Raw genomic sequence first — 27,069 nt, 5'->3', positions numbered from 1 at the left:
GCTGAGTTAGAGGAGCAGAACCAGGAGAACATTGTACACAGTAAGAAGAACATTGTGTGATGATCAGCTGTGGTAGATTTGGAATTTTCTCAGCACTGTAATGATCCAAAACAATTTCAAGATAGTGATTATAGAAAATGTTCTCCACATACAGCAAAGAAACTGTGTATTCTGAATGCAGATTGAATTATATGGTTTCTACTTTTTTGCTGTATATTTTTCCTTTTTTGAGGTTTTTTTCCTTGTGTTCTGATTCTTCTTTTACAATATGACCAATGAAGAAATATGTTTACTATGATTGTACATATATTACCCATATCAGATTGCTTTTTTCTTGGAGAGCGGGGAGGGAATTGAGGATGGGAGAAAATTTTGTAACAAAACATCCTATGAAAACAAATGTTGAAAACTATCTTTACTGGAAAATAATAAAATATTTTAAAAAGAAAAGAAAAGAAACATAGTCCAAGTTTTGAATGACTTTGGTAAGATTGGAAACCCAAATAATAGATATATTGTATATGATATACTGGACTTCGTTATTACATCTGGGAAATTGTAATTTAAAATTTGTTTACTTTCTTAGCAAATTTCTCCAAATTTCCAGTTTGCACATTGATCATTTTAATTATCCTATACCCAGAAATTCTTACTCTTCTTATGCATTTTTATCTTTCAAAAGGGATATTTTACAAATATATACCGTTTATGTATATTATACCACTTTTTCTAATTATACAATGACTAAAATAATTAGCATTGTATCATTTAAACCTTTGTGTATCACAATTTGAAAATATAAATGTTTCATACTAGAATATAAAACCATTAAAATAATTTTGTGATAATAAATATTAGATTAACTTAGAAAATAATTATATCATAAAAATATTGGTGCATCTGATAGACACAACTAGTAATTCTCAAAGCCAGGAGTCAGTCACCTATACATAAATGAGCAAAGGAAATGAATAAACTATTTTAAGAGAAAGAAATTCAAATTGTTCACAGCTGTACAAACTAATGTTCCTTGTAACTATTAAGAGAAATGTGAATTAAAACAATTAAAAGTGTTTTCTTCACACTCATCAAAATGGTAAATGTAAATTTTTTTTTAAATCTATATTAAAGCAGTACATTGCTCTAGTACAGTATCGGTGATATTGTAAACTGGTCCATACTTTTGGAAAGAAATTTGAAATTATGTGGGCAAAGTTGCAAATGTATTCATAATCTTTGCCTCAATGAACTGTCACATGGATATATACTGTAAACAATTCAAAGGCTAAAAAAGTCTCATTGTTTCTCTGTCTTTGTGTCTCTCTCTACCTCTCTGCCTCTCTGTCTCATTTATGATAGCAAATATTCAGAAAAGAAATAGATGACTAAAATCTAAGAACTGGAAAACACCTACATTAAAAGTGGCATGTAAATATAATGTAATATCAATATACTATAAAAACAGGAATCTGAAGAATTCAGAGAAATTAAAGGTGTGATACGATGTTTTGAAGATTGAAGAAAAAATAAGAGAACAGAATATAGGATGACTATAACATTGCAAATCATAAGATTAAAAGGCAAACATGGGGGCAGCTAGGTGGCACAGTGGATAGAGCACTGGCCCTGGAGTCAGGAGTACCTGAGTTCAAATCTGGCCTCAGACACTTAACACTTACTAGCTGTGTGACCCTGGGCAAGTCACTTAACCCCAATTGCCTCACTAAAAAAAAAAAAAAAAAGGCAAACATGAATTTTTATGAACAATATAATTCTTGAAGAACTTATGGGAAAACATACTTTTGTCCCATAATTAGAGAGACAAGGACTAGGTATGTGGAAATCAACATTTTGAAACATTTACAATGGTGGGTGATTTTGTTTCAGTGTATTTTTCTTTGTAATGGAAAGTTTGTGTGTGTTTGTATGTGTTTATGTGTGTTTGTGTGATATTGGGGAGATGGTTAAAGGGAAATAGCCAAGGAAAAATGAAATACAAACACAAGACTTTATTTTATTTATTTATTTTATTTTAGTGGAGCAATTGGGGTTGTGACTTGCCCAGGGCCACATAGCTAATAAGTTTTAAGTGTCTGAGGCCGGATTTGAACTCAGGTCCCCTTGATTCCAGGGCTGGTGCTCTATCCATTGTGCCACCTAGCTGCCCCAAAACATAAGACTTTAAAGAAAATAATAAATCTAAGGAAGCTGAATATTTATGGATAGAAATATAATTTATGAAATTGATCCAATTTTTATAAGTTTATTCTAGTAAAAAATGTTGAAATTTGGTAGCAAAGTAATGACAGTTAATAAAAAGAAATAATATTAATGATTGTAAGATAACCTGATCTCACATTAGCATTCATTTTTTTATCCATAATATAATCTAGATATATCAGCTAAAGGAGAATTGTAAACTAGTACTTAGTAAAAACCATCCTTCTGTTCAGATAAAAAATTTCTGTATATGAAAACTGAAAATCTAAAACAAATATCAGAGACACTCAAAGATGTGACAAGTACTCCACAAGAAGAAAAACTGACTTTAAAAAACATCTCTTTGAGAAAGGAGGAATCTATGTGCTTGAAACTCTATGGATTTTCTTGGTGTTAGTCAGATAGCCCTGAAAGTTCATAGAGCTGTCTTCTTATTATTATTATCTTTTGGGGGAGGGCAATGGAGAGTTAAGTGATTTGCCCAGGGTCACACAACTAGTAATTCTCAAGTGTCTGAAGCCAGGTTTGAACTCAGGTCCTCCTGAATCCAGGGCCAGTGCTTTATCCACTGGGCCACCTAGCTGTCCCATATTCATAGAGTTGTAAGGGATATAGGGATTAATGGGTTACAACCCTTCACTATAGAGATAAGGAAATACAAATCAAACAGTTTAGATTACTTGTCAAGAAGATCTGCATCTAAGATTCTGTCTACTACTCTAAACATTCTTTCCAAACTAGTAAATGTGATAGTGATAACATTCAGTTACTTCATGCATATGACTTCATTTGACAATCATAAAAAAAACCTCTAAGAAGAACAAAGGCAAGAATCTTTCCATGTGTTAAAGATGAGGACACAGCCTCAAAGATCAGGCAAAAGAGGCAGTCTTAAAATACTAGAAATGGAACTAGTACTCAGAACTGCAGATTTTTTTGTTAGAACATTGTCCCTCACACCATGTTTCCTCCTCTGCAAGAGATTATTATGATTTTTTCCATAGGGGAAGGCCCTTTTCTCATATAGTAGTGAAGTTTATAATTTTTATTAGGTTTATAGCATATATAGTATTATCACAATTCCCAAGCAATCAATGAAATTATCAATTCCAAAAGGAGCAGGATTTGATAAATAATTTCCTTCATTGTCTTACAGGTAGCTAAGGCTTATGTAGACAAGCCCCAAAGAGATTTTTCATCATTAATTTTAGAGAAATGGATAAACTTCCTCCCCAACTCAATTCAGATTAGATCAAGCAATCCAACCTATAGCAAAAGCTCATTAAAATTTTTATGTCATTGATATTAAAGAGAAACTTGTTGCATATAATTGGTTTTAATTTTTTGCATATAATTTTAAACAGAAAAGATTCTAGTTTTACCATTGGATTTCTTATGTCATCCAAATGTTTGGTTCTGAGTGTTCATTTTAATAACGAAATTATTTAGAATTAACAATAAAGTTGCATTGCAGAAAAATTCATTTACTTGAGATAATGGTTTAGGGTTCTAAACATTTTTCTTAAAAATTCAACTCCAGGGAAATAGGTAAAGTTAAAAGCTATCAAAAAATATGTGTAGGGGATAGCTACATGGAAAAGTAATAAAGAACCATCCCTGGAGTCAGTAGCAAAACTTTCTGAGATCACATAGATTTTTCTCTTTACTGAAAATATTCATCTATGCAAAGAAAAAATATTTTTCATATAAGTTGGAACAAAGATAGAATGTGATGATGAAAAACTTCAAACCAAGGGAATAGGTTTATAATCAGAAGTGGAATTTCATTTGGTGGGACTCTATACATTGGAATAGTGGAAAGAAGACAGAACATGGAATCAGGAGATAATTGATTGTAAATCTAACACTAGTTCCATGACTATGGGCTAGTCACTTACCTTCTCTGAGACTCAGTTTCTTCATTTGTAAAGTGGGAATGTTGATTCTTTAGTACTTATACAACTCTTAGAAGAAATGAGATAGTGTATCTGAAGTGTTTCACAAATTTTCATTATAAAAATGTTGTGTATTGTTAAAAGTGAATGATTTATATTTTATTCTTTAAGAAAATTCATTTATTCCCTTATCTATTTAAAGTCCTATATGGCTATATGTTTAGCTAGAATGTTAAAGTTATTTCTTAGACCTGTGGTATAATATATGACATTTCATCTTGTTTATTGATGTAGCAGTCCTCAGTTTATTCTCTCAACATTCACTGGTAATTGAAAGTTGAGTCCTTAAGGGGTGAACATTTCCTCTTTCCTCAAGATTCTAAGATTGGTCTTGAGTGGTTATGGATTCTAATTCTTCTGTTCACAAAATTGCATCTAGTGCCTCCTCTACTTGTAATATCAATCAAATACTCAGTTTGATTAGATTCTAGACAAAGTAATTTGCTGAGAAAATAAATTAAGAACATTAGTAGAAAATCTCCCCAAACTGTTAGGAAAAAAATTACCCCTTTCACACACAAGATCCTAGGGAAATTAATGTACTCAAACTAGCAAAATGGAAGTTACATATCAATTCCTGAGTCACAGAAGAATCTTTCAATGTCTACCAAGTGAAGTCCTTTTCTCTTTTTGAGGGGTCATTATATAGTTTTCCTTCAGTGTAGCATTTTCTGTATTCTAAATATTAATACCTTTAAGCTTTAGCAAGCATTTCTTTCCATCACAAGGAGTAATTTTAAAGTATTGGGTACCTTTTTCTGCAACTTACTCTTTAAAAGAAGTTCCCCCAGTGTCAGGAAACCAAGTGTCTTGCCCATCTTCATAAAACCATTATCTGTCAAAGAGAGGATTTGAATTGAAGTTTTCCTGACTGGAGATGCAGAGCTGCAGAGCTCTGTTACAGGAGGAAGAATAGGATGAGTGTTTTTGATTTTTATAGAATTTTATTTATTTAAATACACTCTTAAATCCTCAAAACAACAATGAAGGAATATTTGTTGGATTGTAAATTAATAAATGGACAATAAAGAAATTTCATGGAATCTTCTATCCATTTCCATATATGTGAATGTATAAACCTACTAGAAGAGATTGGCTCCATGGGGGAAAAAAGATTTCCCACATTCCATCAGTAACTATTTTGAATAGATAGCTAATTTATAACTAGGAAATTATTTGTTAATTAAGTCAATGTTTTAGTGACCTACTAATGCTCTCACAACATTTCTTTTATCCCATTATGAAAACTATTTTTAATAGCTAGTTTTAAAAGAAAGAAAAAAAGAAATGTGTTCTTTCCAACTCTCTACTCCCTAATTTCTTTTGATTCTTCCAGGAGTAATAAGTAGATTATGTCAAATTTTTTATCTCCCAACTGTTCCATGGGACTTGATCAAATATTCAAATTATCTATGAGCTATCCAAATACTATCTATACTCTTTCCAGAACAAAAGTAAATATTCCAGAGAATGTTTCTGCTGGTTAAAACGTGGTATCTAAATTGTGAGATTGCAAATAGATCATTCCTCAGGACACAAAGGTTGAAGGTATCCATGAAAATACTTTCTTAACAAAATATTTAAAATATGTATGCTTTTGAAAACTGTGTGATAATTCCCTTCTGTTTCACTCACAAAAAGCATAGAAATTTACAAGACAATGAAAACTTTCTTTAGGAGATCCAAGTATCCTCCATTCTTTTTGTAGTCACTGAATTTAATTTTCAATTGGAGATTTCTCCCTCCTTAAAATTATTTGAGGGCAGTCACATGACTATCACATAGCCTATGAACTGAATGAAAAATTCACTTGTAGAGGTCTCCAGACCAAGAAATTAAAGGACTGAATGATCTATATGACAAAAATCTGATAATATCTTTAGAGTGAGAGGGGACTCCTTTCTATAACTGAAGTTAACTTTACAGAAGAAAAAACTATTGCCTCCATATAATTAATTAACACAACTGAAAATGAGCTATAGATTTGAATGTTTGTACATGTGTTGAAAATACTTTAGAATGATATAATCATAATTGCAATAAGAAAGATGAAAGTCAATATAGAATTTAAAGAAGAAACCAACTGGAGAATATCAAGTTGATTTTCTTTCACCAAACCTTGTGGAGAGAGTATGTTCTGTTTCTAAAGAAGTAAACTGAATTTTTTGTAGAGATATTCATTGGGTAAATAAAGTCAAGTACATCTGATAACATCCTTAATCACTACTCCAAAATCTTAACTTTTTTTTCTCTATGTCTCTGTCCCTCTCACACATACAAATATACATTACATATATATGCATAATGGCATATGATATTTTAGTAGTGTAGTTGAAAAGGGACCACTTGTAGTAACTGATGGCATTGGACATGGGATCAAGTCCTTTCTCTGTCCCTTATTCCTTTTCTTATTTTAGGTGAGAAACAACCTTCCTAGGTCTCAGATTCCTCATGAGTGTGAAGAATATGGCTTGTAAGGTACATTGTAGTTCTAAATCTATAATTTTATAATATTATCTCTCATCTTTATAAAGATTTTACCCTCTTCTATTCAAATTAGTTCTTGATATATTTTCTGCCACTTTTTATTTGCACTCTTTTTTGGTAATATAAACTAATACAGGCATTATGCTTCTTTTTAGATCCTCTTTGGATCAGTGACAACTTTGACTCATATGAGATCATAATGCCCCTTGAGGGAACATTCACTGGGAAAATATTGATATAAAAATGTTGGGTTATTTTGACAGCTAATCACTTGCAATCATTGAACAGATTACACAATTTTCTAAATTTGACCCAGAGTCATCTCCCATTTTTATTCAATTCTGGGTCTAGATCATTGTCTAATCTTTGCAGGTTCTAAACTATTTTGTATTATTTTAATAAATAATCTAAGAAAGGTATTGCATAAAAATTGTGAGTTTGGGAGGTTGTTGGGAAAGTTGAAATGGAAAAAAGACAATTCTGAAAGAACAAAACTGTGAGTTACTTTGACAATTAGCTATCTGTGATATAGGCAAGTTTTACCCTTTGATCACCTGACAAATTCATGAGAGGAAGTAAAAGAAGAAATTTATATCAATGATTAAAATGAAGGAAAAGAATGGTAAAGAAATGATTCAATGAATGTGAGAACATTATTCTAAGTATTTAAAAGCTGAACTTTATTCAATGTATGTGAAGAAATCAAAGCCCTTTAAAGGCAGTTTATATCAGAAATTGGAGTATAACACTTTTAGAATCTTCTTAAAACACAATGGTGAAGGGCAGCCAGATGGCTCAGTGGATAAAGTAATGGCCCTGGATTCAGGAGGACCCGAGTTTAAATCCAGCCTCAGACACTTGATACTTACTAGCTGTGTGACCCTGGGCAAGTCACTTAATCCTAGTTGCCCCACAAAAAGAAAAAAAAAGTAATAAAAAAAACAAAAAACAAAAAAACCACAATGGTGATAATGATGACGTCAAAATTTGGTTTCTATAGCACTTTATGGTGAAATAGAAGCTTACAAAGTGTAGTATACACACGCACACTATGATAATGTCCATATTTACCTGTTCTCATATATATATATATATATATATATATATATATATATATATATATATATATATATATATATATATATATACACACACACACACACACACACTGAGGTAAGAAGGATTAAGTGACTTGTCTAGGGTCACACAGTTAGAACATGGCTGAGGCCAGATTTGAATTCAAGGAAGATGGGTCTTCTTGACTCAGACCCAGTACTCTTTTCACTGCACCACTTAGGTGTGCAGAGCATACAGGAGAAATGTGTAAACCTACAAATTTTATATGTGAATGTGTGTATTTATATGTGGATGGAAAGATAGATAGATAGACAGATATATGAGAGATATGCATATATATGCTTATATGCATGTATATTTATAGATATGTGTACAATGCATATACATATATGTGAATGTGCAACATAGGTTAAATGGATGTGCATATACATGCATGGAGATAAACACATGTGCATGTGTAGACATGTAGATATATGGGTACATATACTATATGTGCATACACATAAATAAAGGCAGTATAGCACACACGCACATACATATGCAGATGCACGTGCAAATAGATAAGCATACGCATAAGCATAAACTTACACAAACACATGTACATATGCATATATAAGAATTGTGTATGTCATAATAGAAAATATACAGTCCTATAAATAAGAATATTGATTAGGGTTCTGGATTTCATTGTCACTAAGAGACTATATATCTGCACCTCAATTTCTTTAGTTATAACATGAGGGAAACGAACTAGACCTTTTTTGTTTGTTTGTTTTAATCTCCATTATTTATTGTCCCTCAGTGTCTATAAAGCTGCATGAATGAAGTGCACACTTAAACCTGGTGCAGTATACTGGTTTTTTGTTTGTTTGGTTGGTTTTGTTGTTTTCCTTTTACAAAGAGATATTTAATGAAAATATTTAATGAGACCTAAAGCACAAAAACATCCCCCCATACAGGAAAAGGCAGGTCTAAAGTTAAAAAAACAAAATGTTCTAATGTGTTTGAATCCCCTTCTCCTCAAGTTCATTTCTGAACTTGTCATAGTTGCAGGATGAGTCAACCATTCTCCTGTTGCAACACTTTATCTCACACATCTCAACCATATCTCAGGCATATTGAGTTGATCTATTTTTGCTTTGTGTCAAGCAGGTTACTCTTCAAGTCTTTGATGGTGCTCTCCAGTGGTTGATTAGTGAACCACCACCACCTTTCCTTCTCTACTTTCTTTTTTTTTTCTTTTGAAATATTATTTATTTTAACATTCATTTTTTGAAAAAAAATTTCAAAATGATCTTTCTCCCTTCACCCTTCTATTGAGAACACAAGACATATATTATGAATTATGCATATGCAATCATGTGAAAGATATTTTCTTTCACTGTTAATCATCATCAAAATATTGCTGCTGTTATATAGCATATTCTCCTAGTTCTGCTTACTTCACTTTGCATCAGTTCATGTAAGTCTTCCCATGTTTTTTTTCTGAAATTATTCTACTTATCATTTCTTATAGCTTTATTCCTATTTTTTGAAATATCATGAGATCATTTCTTCCTTCCTTTTTCTTTTAATAAGGGGATGCAGCTGAATCCACCATTACTTAGGATAATACAAAAAGCAGGGGTGTGTCATGTACTTTTAGGTAAATATAATACTATGGTTCTAGAAGAAATTTAATTTATATTGCAAGTGGAGTAGAAAGGAGGATTTTTAAAATAGTTTAGGGTGAGAAAAAGGTACCTTTTATATCTACCTTTTTTATTTTTAAAACTTATTCTTAATTGATCATCAATTTATATACACTATTTCATATGATCTATTTAAAGACTGGTCCCAGGGCCAATATCTTATAACTTCTCATCTGACTTCTTACCTGGACTTCATCATTATTATGAGAAATGCATCTTCATGATCCAATCAAATCTGAAATTCACACCCTCACCATTCCCTGCCACATCAGGCCCACTCTCCTTCCCTTTCCCTGAACAGAAAGGTTGGAGTATAGACATCAGACAACTGCTTTCAGATCCTCTGAATGTAGGAATAGATCATACCCCCATGCTGGCTTCCCTCTTTCTATTCCCACTTCCACCCGTTACAGCTACTATGGTTCTAGGAAAGAGAAATTAAATTTATATTGAAAGTGGAGTAGAAAAGAATAACTAGTATTTAAAAAATATTTTAGGGTGAGAAAAAGGTGGAAAGTATGATTCATCAATAGTCCTTTGGGATTGCCTTGTATCATTGTTTTGTTGAGAATAGTCAAGTCATTCATAGTTCTTCATCAAAAATATTGCTATCTCTGTGTACAATGTTCTCTTAGTTCTGCTCATTTCACAATACATCATTTCATATATATCTTTCCAGGCCTTTCTGAAGTCATCCTGCTTGTCATTTGTTATAGCACAATAATATTCCATCACCCTCATAAAACACAGTTTGTTTAGCTATTCCCCAATTGATGGGATTCCTTTGATTTCCAATTCATAGCTACCCACAAAGAGGTGCTAAAATAGTTTTGTATGAAAAGGTTTTCTCTTTTTGAGGATGTCATTGGAATATAAACCTAGCAGTGATATCGCTGGATCAAAGTGTATGCACAGTTCTTTAACCTTCTGATATAGTTCCAAATTGCTTTACAGAATGGTTGGATCTTTTCACAATTCCACCAAAAGTGGATTAGCTTCCCAGTTTTCCCATATCCCCTCCAACATCCAATATTTTCTGTTTTTGTTATATATTCCACTCTGATAGGTGTGAGGTAATACCTCAGAGTTGTTTTAATTTTCATTTCTCAGATCAATAGTAATCTGAAACATTTTTTCATAAGATTATAGATAGCTTTGATTTTTGTCTGTTTATATCCTTTTACTATTTATCAATTGGGGAATGACTTGTATTTCTATAAATTTTACTCAGTTCTCCATATAATTGAGAAATGATGCCTTTATCAGAGATATTTGTTTCAAAAATTCTTTCCCAGTTTTATACTTCCCTCTTATTATTGGTTACATTAGATTTGTTTGTGCAAAATCTTTTGAATTTTATGTATTTGAGCCCTTGCCCTCTACTTGCCCAATTCTAATCTTCAAGGAATTATTTTCTTCAGTGAGGATTTGTACATATTTTTCCATTTGTCCAATTCAAGTTTTTAAGGACTTATTTTTTTCTCCTTTTTTTTTTTTTTTTTTGGTGAGGCAATTGGGGTTACGTCACTTGTCCAAAGTCACTCAGCTAGTAAGTGTTAAGTGTCTGAGGCTGGATTTGAGCTCAGGTTCTCCTGACTCCAGGGCCAGTGCTCTATCCACTGTGCCACCTAGCTGCTCCCGGGCTTCTTTTGTTAAGTGGATTTTTCACCTTCTTTTTGTATTTGTCCAATTCTGCTTCTTTTGGAATTCTCTTTAGTGAAGTTTTTACCTTTTTATCTTGATAACTTTTGGCAAACATTTGGAAAACTGTCATGTGAAGTAGAGTAATACTTGTTCTGTTTGGCACCAAAGGGCAGAGCCAAGATTTAAAGACAAATGCTGTAAAATGGCAAATTCAATGTCATTCTCTGGAAATATAAAACAAACATTATACTGAAATATAACATAATTTCCTAATAATTTTAGAATGTTCTAGAGTGGGAAGGGCTGCTTTGAGTTTCTGTGTGTCTTCCTTGAATGTCTATAGAAATATGTGTAATGATTACAGATGGGGAATGTTACAGTGGGTATAACTTATGTGTGGGTCTCTTGATGGCTTCTTGAGTTGCTTTTAACTTTAAAATGCCCATGATTCTGGAAATGTGTTTCAAATATTAACTAGTAGTGGCACTGGCACAGATATATTTATTTGGTTATTAATATAATTCCTTTTGATTATATTGATAATGATATCTCATACATAATTTTATTGATATTTTATAGTAAAATAAATTTCTAAAGTAAATTAAAGAAGAAATAGGTGTTAAGGCATATACATTATAATTAAGCTTTGTAAAATGTATAAAAAGATGACTTTGGTACCATAAGATTTATGAAAAATTAATGCTTCAGGTAGATTTGACCCTGACTAAGCAGATTAGCCTCTTGGTGCTGCAGGCTTTTTCTAAGCCTATAAATTATACAACTCTTCCAAAGTTTTTTTTTTTTTTCCTTAGGAGGACTTTCTATTGTAATATCATCAAAGATCTGACCAAAGTGGTGGGAGGTTTAAAAACAGGCATTATGATAAAAATCATGAAGGGGGAAAAAAATAAAAGCTATTATCCATGCCCTCAAAGAGTTTACAATCCAGTTAGCAACTTCAAATACAGTGAAATATAACTTAAAAAACAGTAATAAAGAAACACTAACTTAGTAAAACAGACAATAAATTGTATACCAATTTAGAGAAAGAAGACAAGATCATATGTTGAAATGTGAAGTTCAGTTATACAGTTATTACCATATTTTTATTTGTTTGTTTTGCCAAAGTCATATAAATATATTTCTAGCACCACTTCACCCACTGCTAACTTAACCTAATTTTCTAAATAATGCTTAAGAACAAAAGAAAAATAGCCTAAGAACACTTTTCATACAAAAAGGGAAATGTTATAGTAAAAAAAAAATAAACCTGCACAATTATTACAGATGTCAGACTAACTAAAAAAAGTACTAGCTAATTTTCTGGAATCCTAAATGCATATGCAGGCATACAATACCTTATATTTTATATGACTTTATCATCTTACTTTATGTCATCATTTCTGTGAAGACAGGGAAATGGGCCCAGTGATTTTTTCCAAAAATATTCTAGTTATTAATATTAATATTTCTTAAGTTATTGCTGCATATGGAAATTCTGTATTTACATATTTCCAATTCAGCCTTGATTTTCAAGTACATGTCTGAGCATAATGGAAGTAAAATAGCTTTTCAACTACAAATGTAAACTAAGTAGTTGACCTGTATGCTGAATCAAAAATTGCAGAGGTACATCAAATGTTTCTGACCAGATGAATCAGGTCAAAAGTGATAGTGTTCAACTGGGCACTTTTAAATATGATGAAAGTACAGGAAATAGGAGATCATTGGCTTCTTATAAATTATTTACGCACTATTTTTTCTTATTTGTTATTTCTAGCTATGTATAATTTACTTCTGCCATTATCTCTTCTTCAGCTTGAATCAATTCCTTAGCCTACAACTTTGTATACTCACCATTATCATCTGGAGATTTGCCTACTCATTATTTATGCAGTTGTGGTAGAAATATCCGTATAAAACCTTCATTTTACAAAAAATGATGAACAGGACTGTAAGCAGATTTGCTTGGAAAACCACATCTGAAAATCAAACAATCTTGGCATTATTTAGAAAACTTCTTTAGAGGCACTACTAAGCATACTTGCATCTTACCCCTTTATGACTTTTTGGACAACACAGTTTTTCTCTCCTTGGAACTTCCTTTTGGACCTGGTGACTAATGACCCTGGAATATAGATTTTTCTTTATATCCCTTTTGCCCCCATTTTTCCATCAGTGAGTCCTTCCTGTGGCTCCTATTTTGAAAAGGAGCCCATGCTGGCCAATACTAATTCCCTTTTCTGCTATGCTTCTGACTTTCCATGCTTCAACAAGCAATTCCCTCCCCCAAAAACACATACATATTTTATCTCCCTTAACTCCTCCTTCTCCCCTTTAGTAGACTTGTCTTTCTCCATTTGAATATGAGCTTCTAGAAGGCACAAGCTGTCTTTTTTTCCCTTGCATTTATATCTCTAAGATTTTATCACAACATAATAGCTGGCACACAGAAAGAGGTTTAAAATTGCTTTTTGCCCACTTGTCTTAATACAAATATGATACATGATTTTTTCAATTTTTTTCAAATTTGTTGAGTCCCTTTTCTTGTAAATTTTTTGGTGTCATCTGTTGCTATGCTACAACCCCCTTGTTATGGATGGACTTGCCAAGAAAGTCACAAAATATTCTGAGGAAAGGAAGATTTTTATTCTTGGTAGGGACAGGGAGGACATCAGGAATAGAGACCTTGGAAGAGAGGATATCGAAAGCAGCATATTTAGTGTTTCATATTGACAACAATGTAGTGTTGTGGAAAGAACTACAGACTTGGGATCATAAGACTTGACTTTGATTTTCATCTCTACCATTTACTATATGTATGAAACTCCTCAAGTACTTAATTTCTCAGTTTCTGTTTCCTTACCTACAAAATAGAAACAATCATGGAAAAACCTCACAGAATTCTTATGATGAAAGCCCTATCTAAATGATACTCCTAATTATCATGGAGTTCATTTAAAAGCAAAAAGAGTAAATCCTTGAAAGTGAGAGAGTCTAACATATTTGGAGAACAAAAATATTCATCTATATGAGCAATATAAAAATGCTGAAGGGGCAGATTGAAGCTAGATTTTGGACAGAAAGGATCTAGGTTGTCATAAATTGCTAAACAAGTCTCTGAGTAGAAGACTAGCAATTATATAATACCTTGAAAACCACATAAGTGACATTAAAAGGCCACATAGACTACTTTTCATGGGACTTCAATATTACATAATAACTATTTGAAATTTCTCAGAAAATGTAAACATTCAGAATTGAAAGTAGAAATAATTAGGTGTATGAGGAATCAGAGACAGACCTGCTTCAAAAACTCCATACCCAGTTTTCCTTACTGCTTTGAAGAGGGAAGGCAACAGCTTGATCAGAATGCTAGACTGACAGTGGAGTGACAGTGTCACTAATTTTTAGCCAGAATTGGTTTTGTCCTGGGATTCTTAGTTCTAGTAGGATAAAGAAATAAGTGAACCATACAGGTTACACAATAGGGAAGAGTTAGCAACATATCAACATCACAGGCTGTATTTGAAATGAATAATTGGTTTCATTAATTTCTGCAGATTTATTCAAAAAGTTTTAAGCATTATTAAATTCAAAGAGTTAACTCTGAAAACTACTTACCTTTATAGTTTTCTTCAAATGACTTCAAGGTGACTTTCTAATGGGAGTTTGGAGATAAGCTTTGGATTTTCTCCTAGTGATATATTTCTGGAAATACCAACAGAAGGCTGGACTTACTGTAACTCAGAAATGAGAAAAAATTTGGATTTAAATCAAACTTTGAACATCTTAGATTTGCCAATAATCTAAAAATATATAATTCTTCATGCATAGAAGCCATTAATGCATTATGCAAGCAGTAGTGTAGAATGTGCATTGGGAAAGAAAATATAAATTAAATATGACATATTGCAGTTAATTTTAAAAATGGAATATAAATGAACAATTTTTTCAGAAAAATTAATTTTACTAGTTGAGAATATAAGTTATACATTCATCTGAAAATAGTGAGAATACAATTAAAGCAACTCATGATTACAGAATATATGCCACCATGCTCTTAATACTACTACTGGGAACTATTAAAATTTTCATCCTAGCCTGTGCTAGCTAGTCACAACCTAGTTATATTATTTGATACCTTTTCCTTAGTTTAATATGCTGCAGAAAAATTCACTGGTTGATGAAGCCATTTGACTAAGTTCTAGGGTGTTAGTCTCCTTGGGACAATTCTCTATATTTCCCCTTCAGTTTATTTTGTGATGACCCCAGACAGTATGGTGAAAATAGATTGCTGGACTTAGATTCCATATTCTCTGGCTCTTAACCATGTCTCAAGTACTTACCAGCTTTGTTACATTGAGGATGTCATAGTCTCTAAGGGCTTCTGTTTCCTAATTTGTAAAATGAGGTGGTAGGCCACAGTAACCTCTCATGTCCCTTTCAGCTCTAAAGCCATGGACCTATGATCTTTTGCGAAATACTCTGCTAAAAGAATAATTGCTTACTCAATGTTCTTCTCTGCCCACCACCCTGTCCCTCAACAGCCATGCAGTCGTCCCCAGAAACAAATTAATCAATACTACAGTAAAAATTAATTGAGGGTAATTTTTGCTTGGCCTCTGAGAGGATAAAAATGGCTAACTAGGTCTTTGATTTTGCAAGTGTAGCAAATCTCGCTGTGAATAAAAACTGTAATGAGTAAATTTTAGTCACTTTTTTGGATCTCTTCAGACTTGTGAATTTATTTGTTAGGCATTCCTTCTTACTATACAAAAATATTGTCTATACAATGGAGAAAATAGGGGATGTAAAGAAAATATATTTCAGTATATAAAGAACATTAATAAATAAGCTATCCAGAATTCAGTAATAATAATAACCATGATGTCAATTAACATTTATAGGGCACCTACTGTGTGTCTGGCACTGTATTAAGGGCTTTCCAAACTCAAGTGATCCTCACAACAACCATGAAAGAGAGGTACTGTTATCATTTGCATTTCACAAATTACAAAATTGAGTTATAGATAGGTTAAGTGACTTTCCCAGGGTCACACAAATAGTATATTTTTGAGGCTGGATTTATATTGAGGACTTCCTGACTCATGACTTCCTTACTTCCAGAACTCTATCCACTTTGCTACTCAGATGGCTCTAATACATGGTATTAAAGGCAGAGAGAGGTATTTATATTCATAATCCATAGTGCTATTTTAAGTATTTGCTTAAAAATTCCAGAATAATCTAAGTAAAGGGGAGTTAAGTGATATTTTTTGACTAGAAAATTAAGTAGCATTTATTTAGTTTTCATTTCACAGCACTATTATTTTGGCAAATTAGATATATCTAATGCTATCTATCAAAATATTGCAACATTGCTTAATCATCACTTTTCATTCATTTAAGTAACACCTTTATGCATTTCAAGAAAAAAAGAACACTATGTGAAATTCTTTTGGTAATTTAAATAATTCGTAAAACCCTCTATTTCTTTACCTATTCAGTTTGAACTTTATTTTCATTTTTTTCATAATTTCTTGATATCATAGCAAATTCATTATAGGACAAAATGAAGATTTTTTGTGCAATGAGAGTTAAGTGACTTGCCCACAGTAACATAGTAAATGTCAAGTTTCTAAGGCCAGATTGGAACTCAGGTCCTCCTGAATCCAGGGCCTGTGCTCTATCAACTATGCCATCCAGCTGCCCTGAGAATTGACTTCTAATCCTAAGCATTAAGAACAACTCATCAAAGTACTGTCTGAAAACTGCCCTGTAAGTTGATTACTTGTTGAATTATTACTTTCCCTATCTTCTACATGAAGAAACTAAATCTGAAGGGAAGAGATTTGCCTAGGTTAGACTAAACATCAGAAGCAGGATTGATACACAGATTTTCTTGACTCCAAATTTAGTGCTTTTTCCAGTTTGTGAAATGTTTTATTATTTATAGGAGATTTTAGTGCTTTTGATTTTCTTGCCCCACCTCCTCTCTAACACTAAGGATGTCTTAGATGTGATTATACTTATAATAATATTTATTTAAAATGTGTTCTAGAGGGTGGAGCCAAGATAGTAGAGGAGAGGCTATGACTCCCACAAGCTCCAGATAAACCCATCCTTTCAGGCCCAAATAATGTGGTAAAAAATCAAAACCCAGAACAGCCTAATCCACATAAGAACAGAGTGAGACCATTTCTCTGCAAAGGAGGGCAATTCTGATCACCTACTTATCAGGTTGAACAGCTCAGCACACAGTCCGGACTCAGCCAGGGACACAGCTTCCAGTGCATGTCAGAGTCTTCAGCACCCGCAGCTTCTGAGGCTCCGATCACGGACTGGTGAGGGGGTTTGGCGGTAGGCTGGGGTGAAGTGGAGGCAGTATCTACTGGAGTTGGGGCAAAGCACCTTGGGTCTAAACCAGTGGGCTGAATTGAGTGGTGGTGGCCCAGTTGGGGAGGTGTAAAAGCACACCAAGCTTCAGACCACAGAATATCAGAGTTCAATCAGACTTCTGTTTCCAGGTCAAAGAGAAAGCGGCTGTGATTACTCACAAGCCAGGCAGGCTGAGAAGAAGCCCAATCACCCCCTGGGCCATGCTGTAGCATGAACAGTGTCTCCTGGAAGCAGCGCTACACTTTAAGAAGGAGTAAAAATCCAAGAAATAGTAAGCCAGGATGAGTAGGCAGAGTAAGCAGAAGACCATTGAAAACTTCTTTGGGAGAAAGGTAGACCACAACACATCCTGAGAAGAAGAAGATTAGAATAGGGTCAAAGCTCCAACATCCAAAGTTTCCAAGAAAAATATGAACTGGTCTCAGGCCATGGAAGCTCTCAAAAGGGACTTTGAAGAGAAAGTAGGAGAGATAGAATGAAGATGTAGAGAAAGAGAGGAAGGAATGGAAAGAGAAATGAGAGTGATGCAGGAGAGTCATGAGAAAAAAGTCAACAGTTTGAAAAGCCAAATGGAAAAGGAGATTAAAAAACGGTCTGCTGAAAATAATTGCCTAAGAATTAGGATTGAACAAATGGAAGCTAGTGAATTTATGAGAAACCAAGACACAGTAAAGCAAATCCAATTGAATGAAAAAATAGAGGGCAATGTGAAATATCTCCTTGGAAAAACAGCTGACCTAGAAAATAAATCTAGGAGAGATAATTTGAAAATCACTGGACTACCTGAAAACCATGACCAAAACAAGAGCTTAGACACCATCCTCCAAGAGATTGTGAGGGAAAATTGCCCGGATATTCTAGAAGCAGAAGCTAAAATAGAAATTGAAAGAATCCACCGATCACCTCCTGAAAGAGATCCCAAAAGGAAAACCTCCAGGAATATTATAGCCGAATTCCAGAACACCCACATCAAGGAGAAAATATTGCAAGCACCTAGAAAAAAGGAATTTAAATACTGTGGAGCTCCAATAAGGATAAAGCAAGACCTAGCAGCTTCTACATTAAAGGACCAGAGGGCATGGAATGGAATATGATATTCCAGAGGGCAAAGGAACAGGAACTACAGCCAAAAATCATGGACCCAGCAAAACTAAACATCATCTTTCTTTTTTTTTTTTTTTTTTTTTTTTTTTTTTTAGTGAGGCAATTGGGGTTAAGTGACTTGCCTAGGGTCACACAGCTAGTAAGTGTTAAGTGTCTGAGGCCGGATTTGAACTCAGGGACTCCTGACTCCAGGGCCGGTGCTCTATGCACTTTGCCATCTAGCTGCCCCAAACATCATCTTTCAAAGGAAAAAATGGAATTTCAATGAGAAAGAAGACTTTCAAATATTTGTTATGAAAAGACCTGAACTGAATAGAAAATTTGACTTTCAAATACAAGACCCTGGAGAAGCATAAAAAGATAAACAGGAAAAAGACTTCATGAGGGATGTTAAAAGATCAAAATTTTTATATTCCTATATTTGAAGATAATACTTCAAACTCATAAGAACTGTCTCAGTAAGGAATTCACCGAGGACACAGGTCTGAACTGAATACAAAGGGATGATATCTGTAAAGCATTTATGTTTTGTTCTTTGTGGGGGCAGACAGTGTGGGGTGTCTTATGTCTGGGGCCAGATTTGGGCTTGGGACCTCCTGGGTCCAGGGCTGGTGCATTGTGCACTGTGCCACCTAACTAACCCAGAATGACATCTTTAAAATAGGCTTGAGGTATAAGAGAAATAGACTGGGGGAGGAGGCAGGGGAGAGATGGTCTGGGGAGAGGTTGTTCACATTAAGGAAACAAGAAAAAAGCTTATGGAAGGGAGGGGAAGAGGGGGAAGGAAATGAGGAGTAAGGGAACCTTAATATCTTCAGAATTGACTCAAAGAAGGACTAACATACATACTCAAGTGGGTATGGTAATATATTGTTGCCCTGAGGGAGGGGAGGGAAATAAGGGGGCGGGGAGAGGGGAAGGAAGGAAGGACAGATTGGGGAAGAGAGCAGTAAAAAGCAAAACACTTTCAAGGAAGGTAAAGATGTTCTGCATAACTGCAGAAGTATGACATATTGAATTGCTTGATTTCATAGGGAGGGTTGAAGAGAGAGGGAGGAAGAAAATTTGGAACATAGAATTAGCTCAAAGACCTTAAACTCATCAGACTTAGCTCATGGAGGGAATAACATTCACACCCAGTTGGGAGGAGTAATCTACTTAACCCTACCGGAAAGTATGAGGGGAAGAGGATAGGAAGCAAGGGTGATAAAAAAAAAAAGGGAGTGCAGAGTAGGGGAGGTGACAGAAATAAAACACTTTTGAAGAGGAATAGGTTAAAAGAAGATAGAAAATAAAGAAAATATCATCAGAAGGGAATATGATGGAAGGAAATAGTTATGATGATTGAATATAATAGTAAAATGTATGGTACCTACTTTGCTGGGCTAATATGAAGAAAATTCTTTGTCAAGTTTAAGGTACTTTATTCAGGTTATGATGAACAGGATACTATGAGAAAAACCTGAAAAGACCTAAATGAACTGAAGCAGAGTGAAATGTACTGTATACAAAATAACAGCAATACTGTAAGATGATCTGCTGGGAAGCATGTGGTTATTTTCAGCAAGGAAATGATCCAATATAACCCTGAAGGACTTATGAAAATGGCAACCCATCTACAGAGAAAGTAGTGATAGTATCTGAAAATAGATGGAAACACATTTTTAATTTTTTTTTTCCTCTGACAATTCCTCAATCTGAAGTTTGTTTGTTTGTTTTTTTGGGGGGGGTTTACTATTTTCTCTCACAACCTAGCTAATGTAGGAATGATTTCCATGACTACTCATGTATAACTTGTTTTGAAATGCTTGAGTTCTAGTGGGTGGGGGGTTGGAATGGAGGAGGAAGAGAAGTTGGAACACTTTTTTTTTTTTCTGAGGCAATTGAGGTTAAGTGACTTGCCCAGGGTCACACAGGTAGTAAGTGTTAAGTGTCTGAGGCCCGATTTGAACTCAGGTACTCCTGAAACCATGGCCGGTGCTTTATCCACTGTGCCATCTAGCTGTCCTGGAACACAATTTTTTAAAAAAAAATTGATGTTAAAATTTGTTTTCACATATATTTTGGAAAATAAAATTCTATTCAATAAAAAATAAATAGCTTATCTCATAGGGTTGTGTAAGCATCAAATGAACTAATAAAAGAATGTGAGGTCTAAAAAAAAATGTGTTCTAGTTTTAAAGAACTTTGATATGCATATTTGTATTTTATTCTCAAAGTAGCCCTATCCAGTATCCCTATTTCACAGATGAGGAAACTGAAGTCAGAGGAGCTAAGTGAATTACTGAATTGTTTTCCTCTTCTAAGTTTGTGTTTTGGTCTTCCCTGTTGCCATAGTAGGACTCCTATGGTGAGGGAGAGTTCTTTTTTGTTTCTTACTCAAATTTTAACCTACTTCATGATTTTTTTGGGGGGGTGGGAGGCAGGGCAATGAGGGTTAAGTGACTTGCCCAGGGTCACACAGCTAGTAAGTGTCAAGTGTCTGAGGCTAGATTTTAACTCAGGTCATTCTCAATCCAATGCCAGTGCTTTATCCACTATATCACCTAGCTGCCCCCTACTTCATTATTTTTTAAAGTTGAGGTCTACTCTTAAGGAACAGGGGCCATTGTCCCACGCATCTTATGCTGGGGGCCAAAGGCCTGAGTCTCTGCAATGAGGCCTCAGGGGCTCACATCTTAATCATTGCATAGGGGTGGTCCAGCCTAGTTGTGCCTATTTTGTAAGGAGTATCCCATCGGGCAATTTTAATTATGAGTTGTGGCTAGAGGCCTCACAACTAACCTGCTGGAAACTAGTCTGTTGAGCTGAGATGTGCTATGGCTAAAAGCTTCCCTATTGCTTGTCCAGACACCCTATGCATTGTGCTGTGTTCCCCTTTTACCTAAGTGCTTTTACCTAAATGCCTTTCTTCATTTAGTTGTGAGATTTTTATAACCTAAAAGTGGGTTATTTTTTGTGTAGGTGCCATATACTGGTGAGGAAAGTATACATTCATTTCTATTGCCATTCCAATTTTGCTTTTTAAGTAGTCCTGCTCAGTTGAATTTTGTTCCTCTTTTACTATTAGATCAATTTTGGTTTTTTAAGGTTTTATTTTCTCTAATATTTTTGTCTTTTTTACCAAGGTATTGATTCTGTCTTTAAATAAAAGTCTTTTATTATTTTCCAGTTACATGTAGAGATAGTTTTCAACATTTGTTTTTATAAGATTTCCAATTTTAAATTTTTCTCCTTCCCCTCCTTCCTCCCCTTCCCTAGACAGCAGGTAATCCGATATAGTTATATAGTTATACATATATATAATTATATATATAGTTATATATACTAATACATCATTATATATATAGTTATGTATACTAATATATAGTTATATATATAGTTATATATAGTAATATATAGTGTTATATATAGTTATGTATGTATAAAATCAAACATATTTCTGCATTAGTCATGTTATAAGAGAAGAATCAGAGCAAAAAGGAAAAATTTCAAAACAGAAAACCAACAGCACCAGAAACAAAAGAAATAGTATGGTCCAATCAGCATCCATATTCTACAGTTCCTTTTTTTCTGGATTTGGAGTACTTTCTTATCATGATTCCTTTGGAACTTTCTTGTACCATTGGATTGGTGAGAAGAATCTAGTCTATCACAGTTGATCAACACATAATGTTGATGATACTGTGTACAATGTTATCCTGGTTCTGCTCATCTCACTCTTGATCTTTTTTTTGGGGCGGGGGGAGGTGAGGCATTACACAGCTTGTAATTGTTAAGTGTCTGAGGCCAGATTTGAACTCAGGTCCTCCTGAATCCAGGGCCAGTGCTCTATCCACTGTGCCACCTAGCTGCCCCTCTCTTGATTCTTTTTTGATAATTTTCTTGAATCACACTCATTTATTTTCCCAGTTTTTCCTCCATAGTAAATTCCTTTCTTTAAGTCTTCCAGGAATTATTCTTGAGTTTTCATTTTATTAGCATTGGCCCTGAATTCAGGAGGATCTGAATTCAAATCCAACCTCAGACACTTGACACTTACTAGCTGTATGACCTTGGGCAAGTCACTTAACCCCCATTGCCCCACAAAAACAAACAAAAAAACCACAAAGTTTTCTTGTTTCAAATTTTTCTCCCTCCCTCTCCTTTCTCCTCCCTCCCCAAGAAAGCAAATAATCTGATATAGGTTTACATGTATAACATTAAATGTATTTCTGCATTAGTCATGTTATAAGAGAAGAATCAGAGCAAAAAGGAAAAACATCAAAAAAGAAAAACAACTGCACCAATGGTTCAATCTGCATCCATATTACATAGTTCTTTTTTTTTTCTTTCTGGATTTGGAAAGCATTTTCCATCCTGAATCCTTTGGAACTATCTTGGACCATTGTATTGCTGAGAAGAATCAAGTCTATCACAGTCTATCAACACATAATGTTGATTATACTGTGTACAATGTTATCTTGGATCTGCTAATCTCACTCAGCATAAGTTCATGCAAGTCCTTCCAGGTTTCTCTTAAAGCTGCCTTCTCATCAACTCTTATAGCACAATAGTATCCCATTACATTCATATACCACAACTTGTTTGGCCATTCCCCAATTTATGGGCATCCCCTCAATTTCCAAATCCTTTTCACTACAAAAAGAGCAGCTATAAATATTTTTGTACATGTGAGTCCTTTTCCCTTTTTTATGATCTCTTTGGGAACAAGTCCTAACAGTGGTATATCTGGGTCAAGGCATATGCACAGCTTTATAGCCATTTAGGCATAGCTCCAAACTGCTGTCCAGAATGGTTGGATCAGTTCACAGCTCCACCAAAAATGCATTAGTGTTCCACTTTTCCCACAGCTTCTCCAACATTTGTTATTTTCCTTTTTTGTCATATTAGCAAACTGATAGGTATCAGGTGGTACCTCAGAGTTGTTTTAATTTGTGTCACTATAATCAATAGTGATTTAGAGCATTTTTTCATATGGCAATAGATAGCTTTGATTTCTTCATCAGAAAACTGCCTGTTCATATCCTTTGACCATTTCTCAATTGGGGAATGACTTGGATTCTCATAAATTTGATTTATTTCCCAATATATTTTAGAAATGAGACCTTTACCGAGAGTATTGGCTATAAAAATTGTTTCCCAGTTTTCTGTCTCCCTTTTAATTTAATTTTTTTTTCAGTTAGAATAAGGTGGAGCAAGGGAAGGGAAGGGTGGGGGGAGGGAAACCATGACAGAAATCCTTGGACTTCTCATGGGGATTTAGTTACAAAGCATGTGGTTCAGAGGTACCAATCTCCTACAACAGGAGAATGGCAGGTACTTTTATAGGACTGATGTGGGGGGAGGGGTGACCATTTGACTGTGGAAAGTTCCTTTAGTGAGGGAGGACTATCCCCCACTGATGATAGCTGGGGGTATTGGGTGAAGAGTGGAGGACCATCCCCCACTGGTAGTGACTAGAGGAATTGGGTGAGGGGTGGCTGCAGATCTCTCTTCAGGACACAGAGGCTGCAGCCACACCCAACTTTATCTCCCCAGGGTAAGGGAGACCAGACTGAAGGGTGGGAATCTGAAGCTAGATCAGTCTGATTTGGTTCTGATTATCTCTCTAGGCATTATCTGTCCTCTGGTTTAGTTTCTCAAGGAGAAGGTTCCTTGATGTGCCCCAGAGAACTTCTGGGGTGCTCTGCACCCTATGACATTTCCCCATTTCTCTCTATATATAAGGAAAGGGGACGAAGATTCTCCTGAAACTGCTTCATGCTGACTGGGGTCAAAGAAATCATGTCACAAGTGAGGGGGAAGGGAGAGAAGTGGAGAAGACCTGGAATGCAGGGAGCTGTGAGGGGCCCAGGGAATCCAGAGGGTGGGAGGCAACACATAGGAACAATAGTTATCTGTTGTGAATCCTTGAGCCTAGATGGAACAGACTTAAACAAAAACAATTGACACTGAACAGAGCAAAAACAAAAAGGGACTATATCAGATCAGGAGTAAAGTGTAACCAGTTTTTTTTTTCCCCAGTGGAAGCTGGAAAGGCTGAATGCAGCGCAGTGTGTGGCCTGCTTTACCGGAGTTAAGTAATCAAATCAAGCCTAATTCTGTGATACGCAGTGTCTATCTACATTTAGGGTCCTTTTATCCCATCCCCACTTTGTGCCTTGATTGCATGCTAGGACCTGAACCAGAGAGTAAGACAGAGGTTGCCCCAAAAGCGTTCCTAGCCTTGCCTCCTGTGTCCAACTTGGCCATGGGCCTGACAAGGTGCTAGTCAGGACAGCAAGCTGCAGAGCGCTGAATTTTCGCTAAGCTGATCTCTTGGGTACTGCACTGGGGACAAAGAGGTAGGAGAGATGGCTTCACCTTCGTGTGGCGTCCCCCACTTCTGTGTCCTGGTTTATTGCAGCTGCCAGACTCTCGGCCAGCAGGAGTTCTGCTGGTAGCAGATGTGGTGATGCCTACTGCTATTATAGAAGCTTGGTCTATGGAGCAGCCATGAGTCTTCTTTTCTCTCTCTTTGGCTACTGTAAGGTCCCTGTTATTAAAAATCTTAAAAGCAATATCAAGGAGTTGTGAGGATGGGATCTGGGGACCCCAGTCTAACTTCTGGAGTTCTCTCCTAATGTCAGGAGCAGACTGGCTGATAAAATGAATATTAAGGACAGTTATTCCTACATCTCTTTGGGGGTCTAGGTTGGTATATTTCTTCAGAGAGTCCGCTCAGTGGCTCATGAAGACAGCAGGATTTTTATCAGACCCCTGTGTTATTTCCCTCACCTTTCCATAATTGACTTGTTTCTTAACCCCCCTTCTCATACCCTCAGTCAGGCAGGTGGCCATGTGATTTCTACGAGCCCTGTCTTCCCTGTTATTATAGTTCCTTCTCGGTTCTACAACTGGGACAGCTGTAAATCCAGGGACCCCAACCCAATTTCTAACCTGTGAGTGTTCATCCCCAACTTGTACTGCCAGGTCCCAAATCTGTTTTTTCTCATCAGGGGTACAATAGCTGGCAAGAATAATTTGCAAATCGGTCCAGGAAAGGTCAAACTCCAGTGTCACAGACTTAAAGCCATCTATGAACTTTGTGGGGTTCTCTGAGTAACTCCCCAATTTCTCTTTAATCTGAGATAACCTGCTTATGGAAAAAGGGACATGCCTTAATGTTGTGCCCTTCCCAATGGGAAATTCCCTTAATGGAAGCAGGGAAGTAGTGGGAGATGCTGGTAAGGACCTGGGTGAAGCCGATTGGGGAGATAGGTCAGGTGGCGTCAGAGGATTGGGTGGAGGGCCCAGTGGGGGAGGAGTGACAGTCTTTGGCTGTAGTGTGGGTGGGGGAGGGGAAAAGGAGATGGCCGTAGGTGACTGCAGATTAGGTAAAGCAGATGTGATCAGCTGCTGAATGGAAAAAACAGGAGAAATGGGAATGTATTGGAGTTCCCCAAGATTGTGTAAATGGGGTAGAGCAGGATAGAAGGATAATGACATCCACTCCCTGTGTGTCTGGACCTCAGCTGTGGAGGGCACATAGAGTTGGTTCTGAGATCAGCCGGTGGGCAAGAAGAGGTCTCAGTCATAGAGTGATATGACTGGTTGACACAAAGGTACGGAAGCAGGCGGGGAAGAAGGAATGAAATGAGAAACAGGTAGGGAATGAGTTTGGGGGTGGGGCGCTGGGGTCTTAGAGGAGGTGCCCGAAGAGTTAGCTAATTGTTTGGACTTGCGATGATTCTCAATGGGCAAGGGGACCTCATCCTTTCCCTTTGACTTCTGGCTTAAAGTCATAAAAGCCGATATGTATGGAATCTCTGTCCACCTCCCTTCACACTTTCAAAACTTGTCCAATTGCAAAATGGTATTATAATTAAGGGTGCTGTGCACAGGCCAGTTTCCTTCAGTTCCTAGCAGATAATGTGGCCATAAATTGTTTCTAAAATGTATTATGCATCTCTTTTTCAGGTTTTTAAGTTCTAGTTTAGTCCAATCTCTTAGAATGCACCCCAGAGGTGAATTTTTTGGAATGCTCCCTTTCTGTCCCATAACTACTGTCTAAGGAGAATGGTCTGAACCAAGAGCAGAGAGCTGGTAAGGGATAGACACATAAGCGTAAATGTTCTTACCCAGAAACCTGTAGTCTGAGGGTCCAAGCATGGTTCGGACATCTAGAAGTCCCAGGCTGCTCTCTGCTGTCATGCAGACGCCGACTGTCTCTACCTCTCTGTGACTCAAATGGGAGGTTGAGTCTGTGGGAGAGGGAGAAGAGAAAGCCAGAAGGTAGTTCCCTACCCCCAGGTTTTGTGTGCCAAGCATGATCCAGACATCTGTTTGAGCTTTCGGTGAGGGAGGGAGACTCAGGCTGCCCTCCACTGTTGCGTAGAAGCTGACCCTCTCTCTACCTTTCTGTGACTCAAACGGGAGGTTGAGTCAGGCGGGAGAGGGAGAAAGGAAACCCAGAAGGGAGGTTCCCACACCCCAGTTTTGTGTGC

The 27,069-nt window shown here is 35.7% G+C and overlaps 1 pseudogene; it reads right to left on the bottom strand.

Moving 5' to 3' along the window:
- The window catches only part of LOC122747230, a 116,776-nt pseudogene extending 90,000 nt beyond the window's left edge, over nt 1–26,776 (bottom strand).
- Nucleotides 26,777–27,069: the final 293 nt, after the last annotated feature.

The sequence above is a fragment of the Dromiciops gliroides genome, chromosome 3, assembly GCF_019393635.1.
Source record: "Dromiciops gliroides isolate mDroGli1 chromosome 3, mDroGli1.pri, whole genome shotgun sequence".
Classification (NCBI taxonomy): Eukaryota; Metazoa; Chordata; class Mammalia; order Microbiotheria; family Microbiotheriidae; genus Dromiciops; species Dromiciops gliroides.
This window is presented reverse-complemented; position numbering and strand designations above follow the sequence as displayed.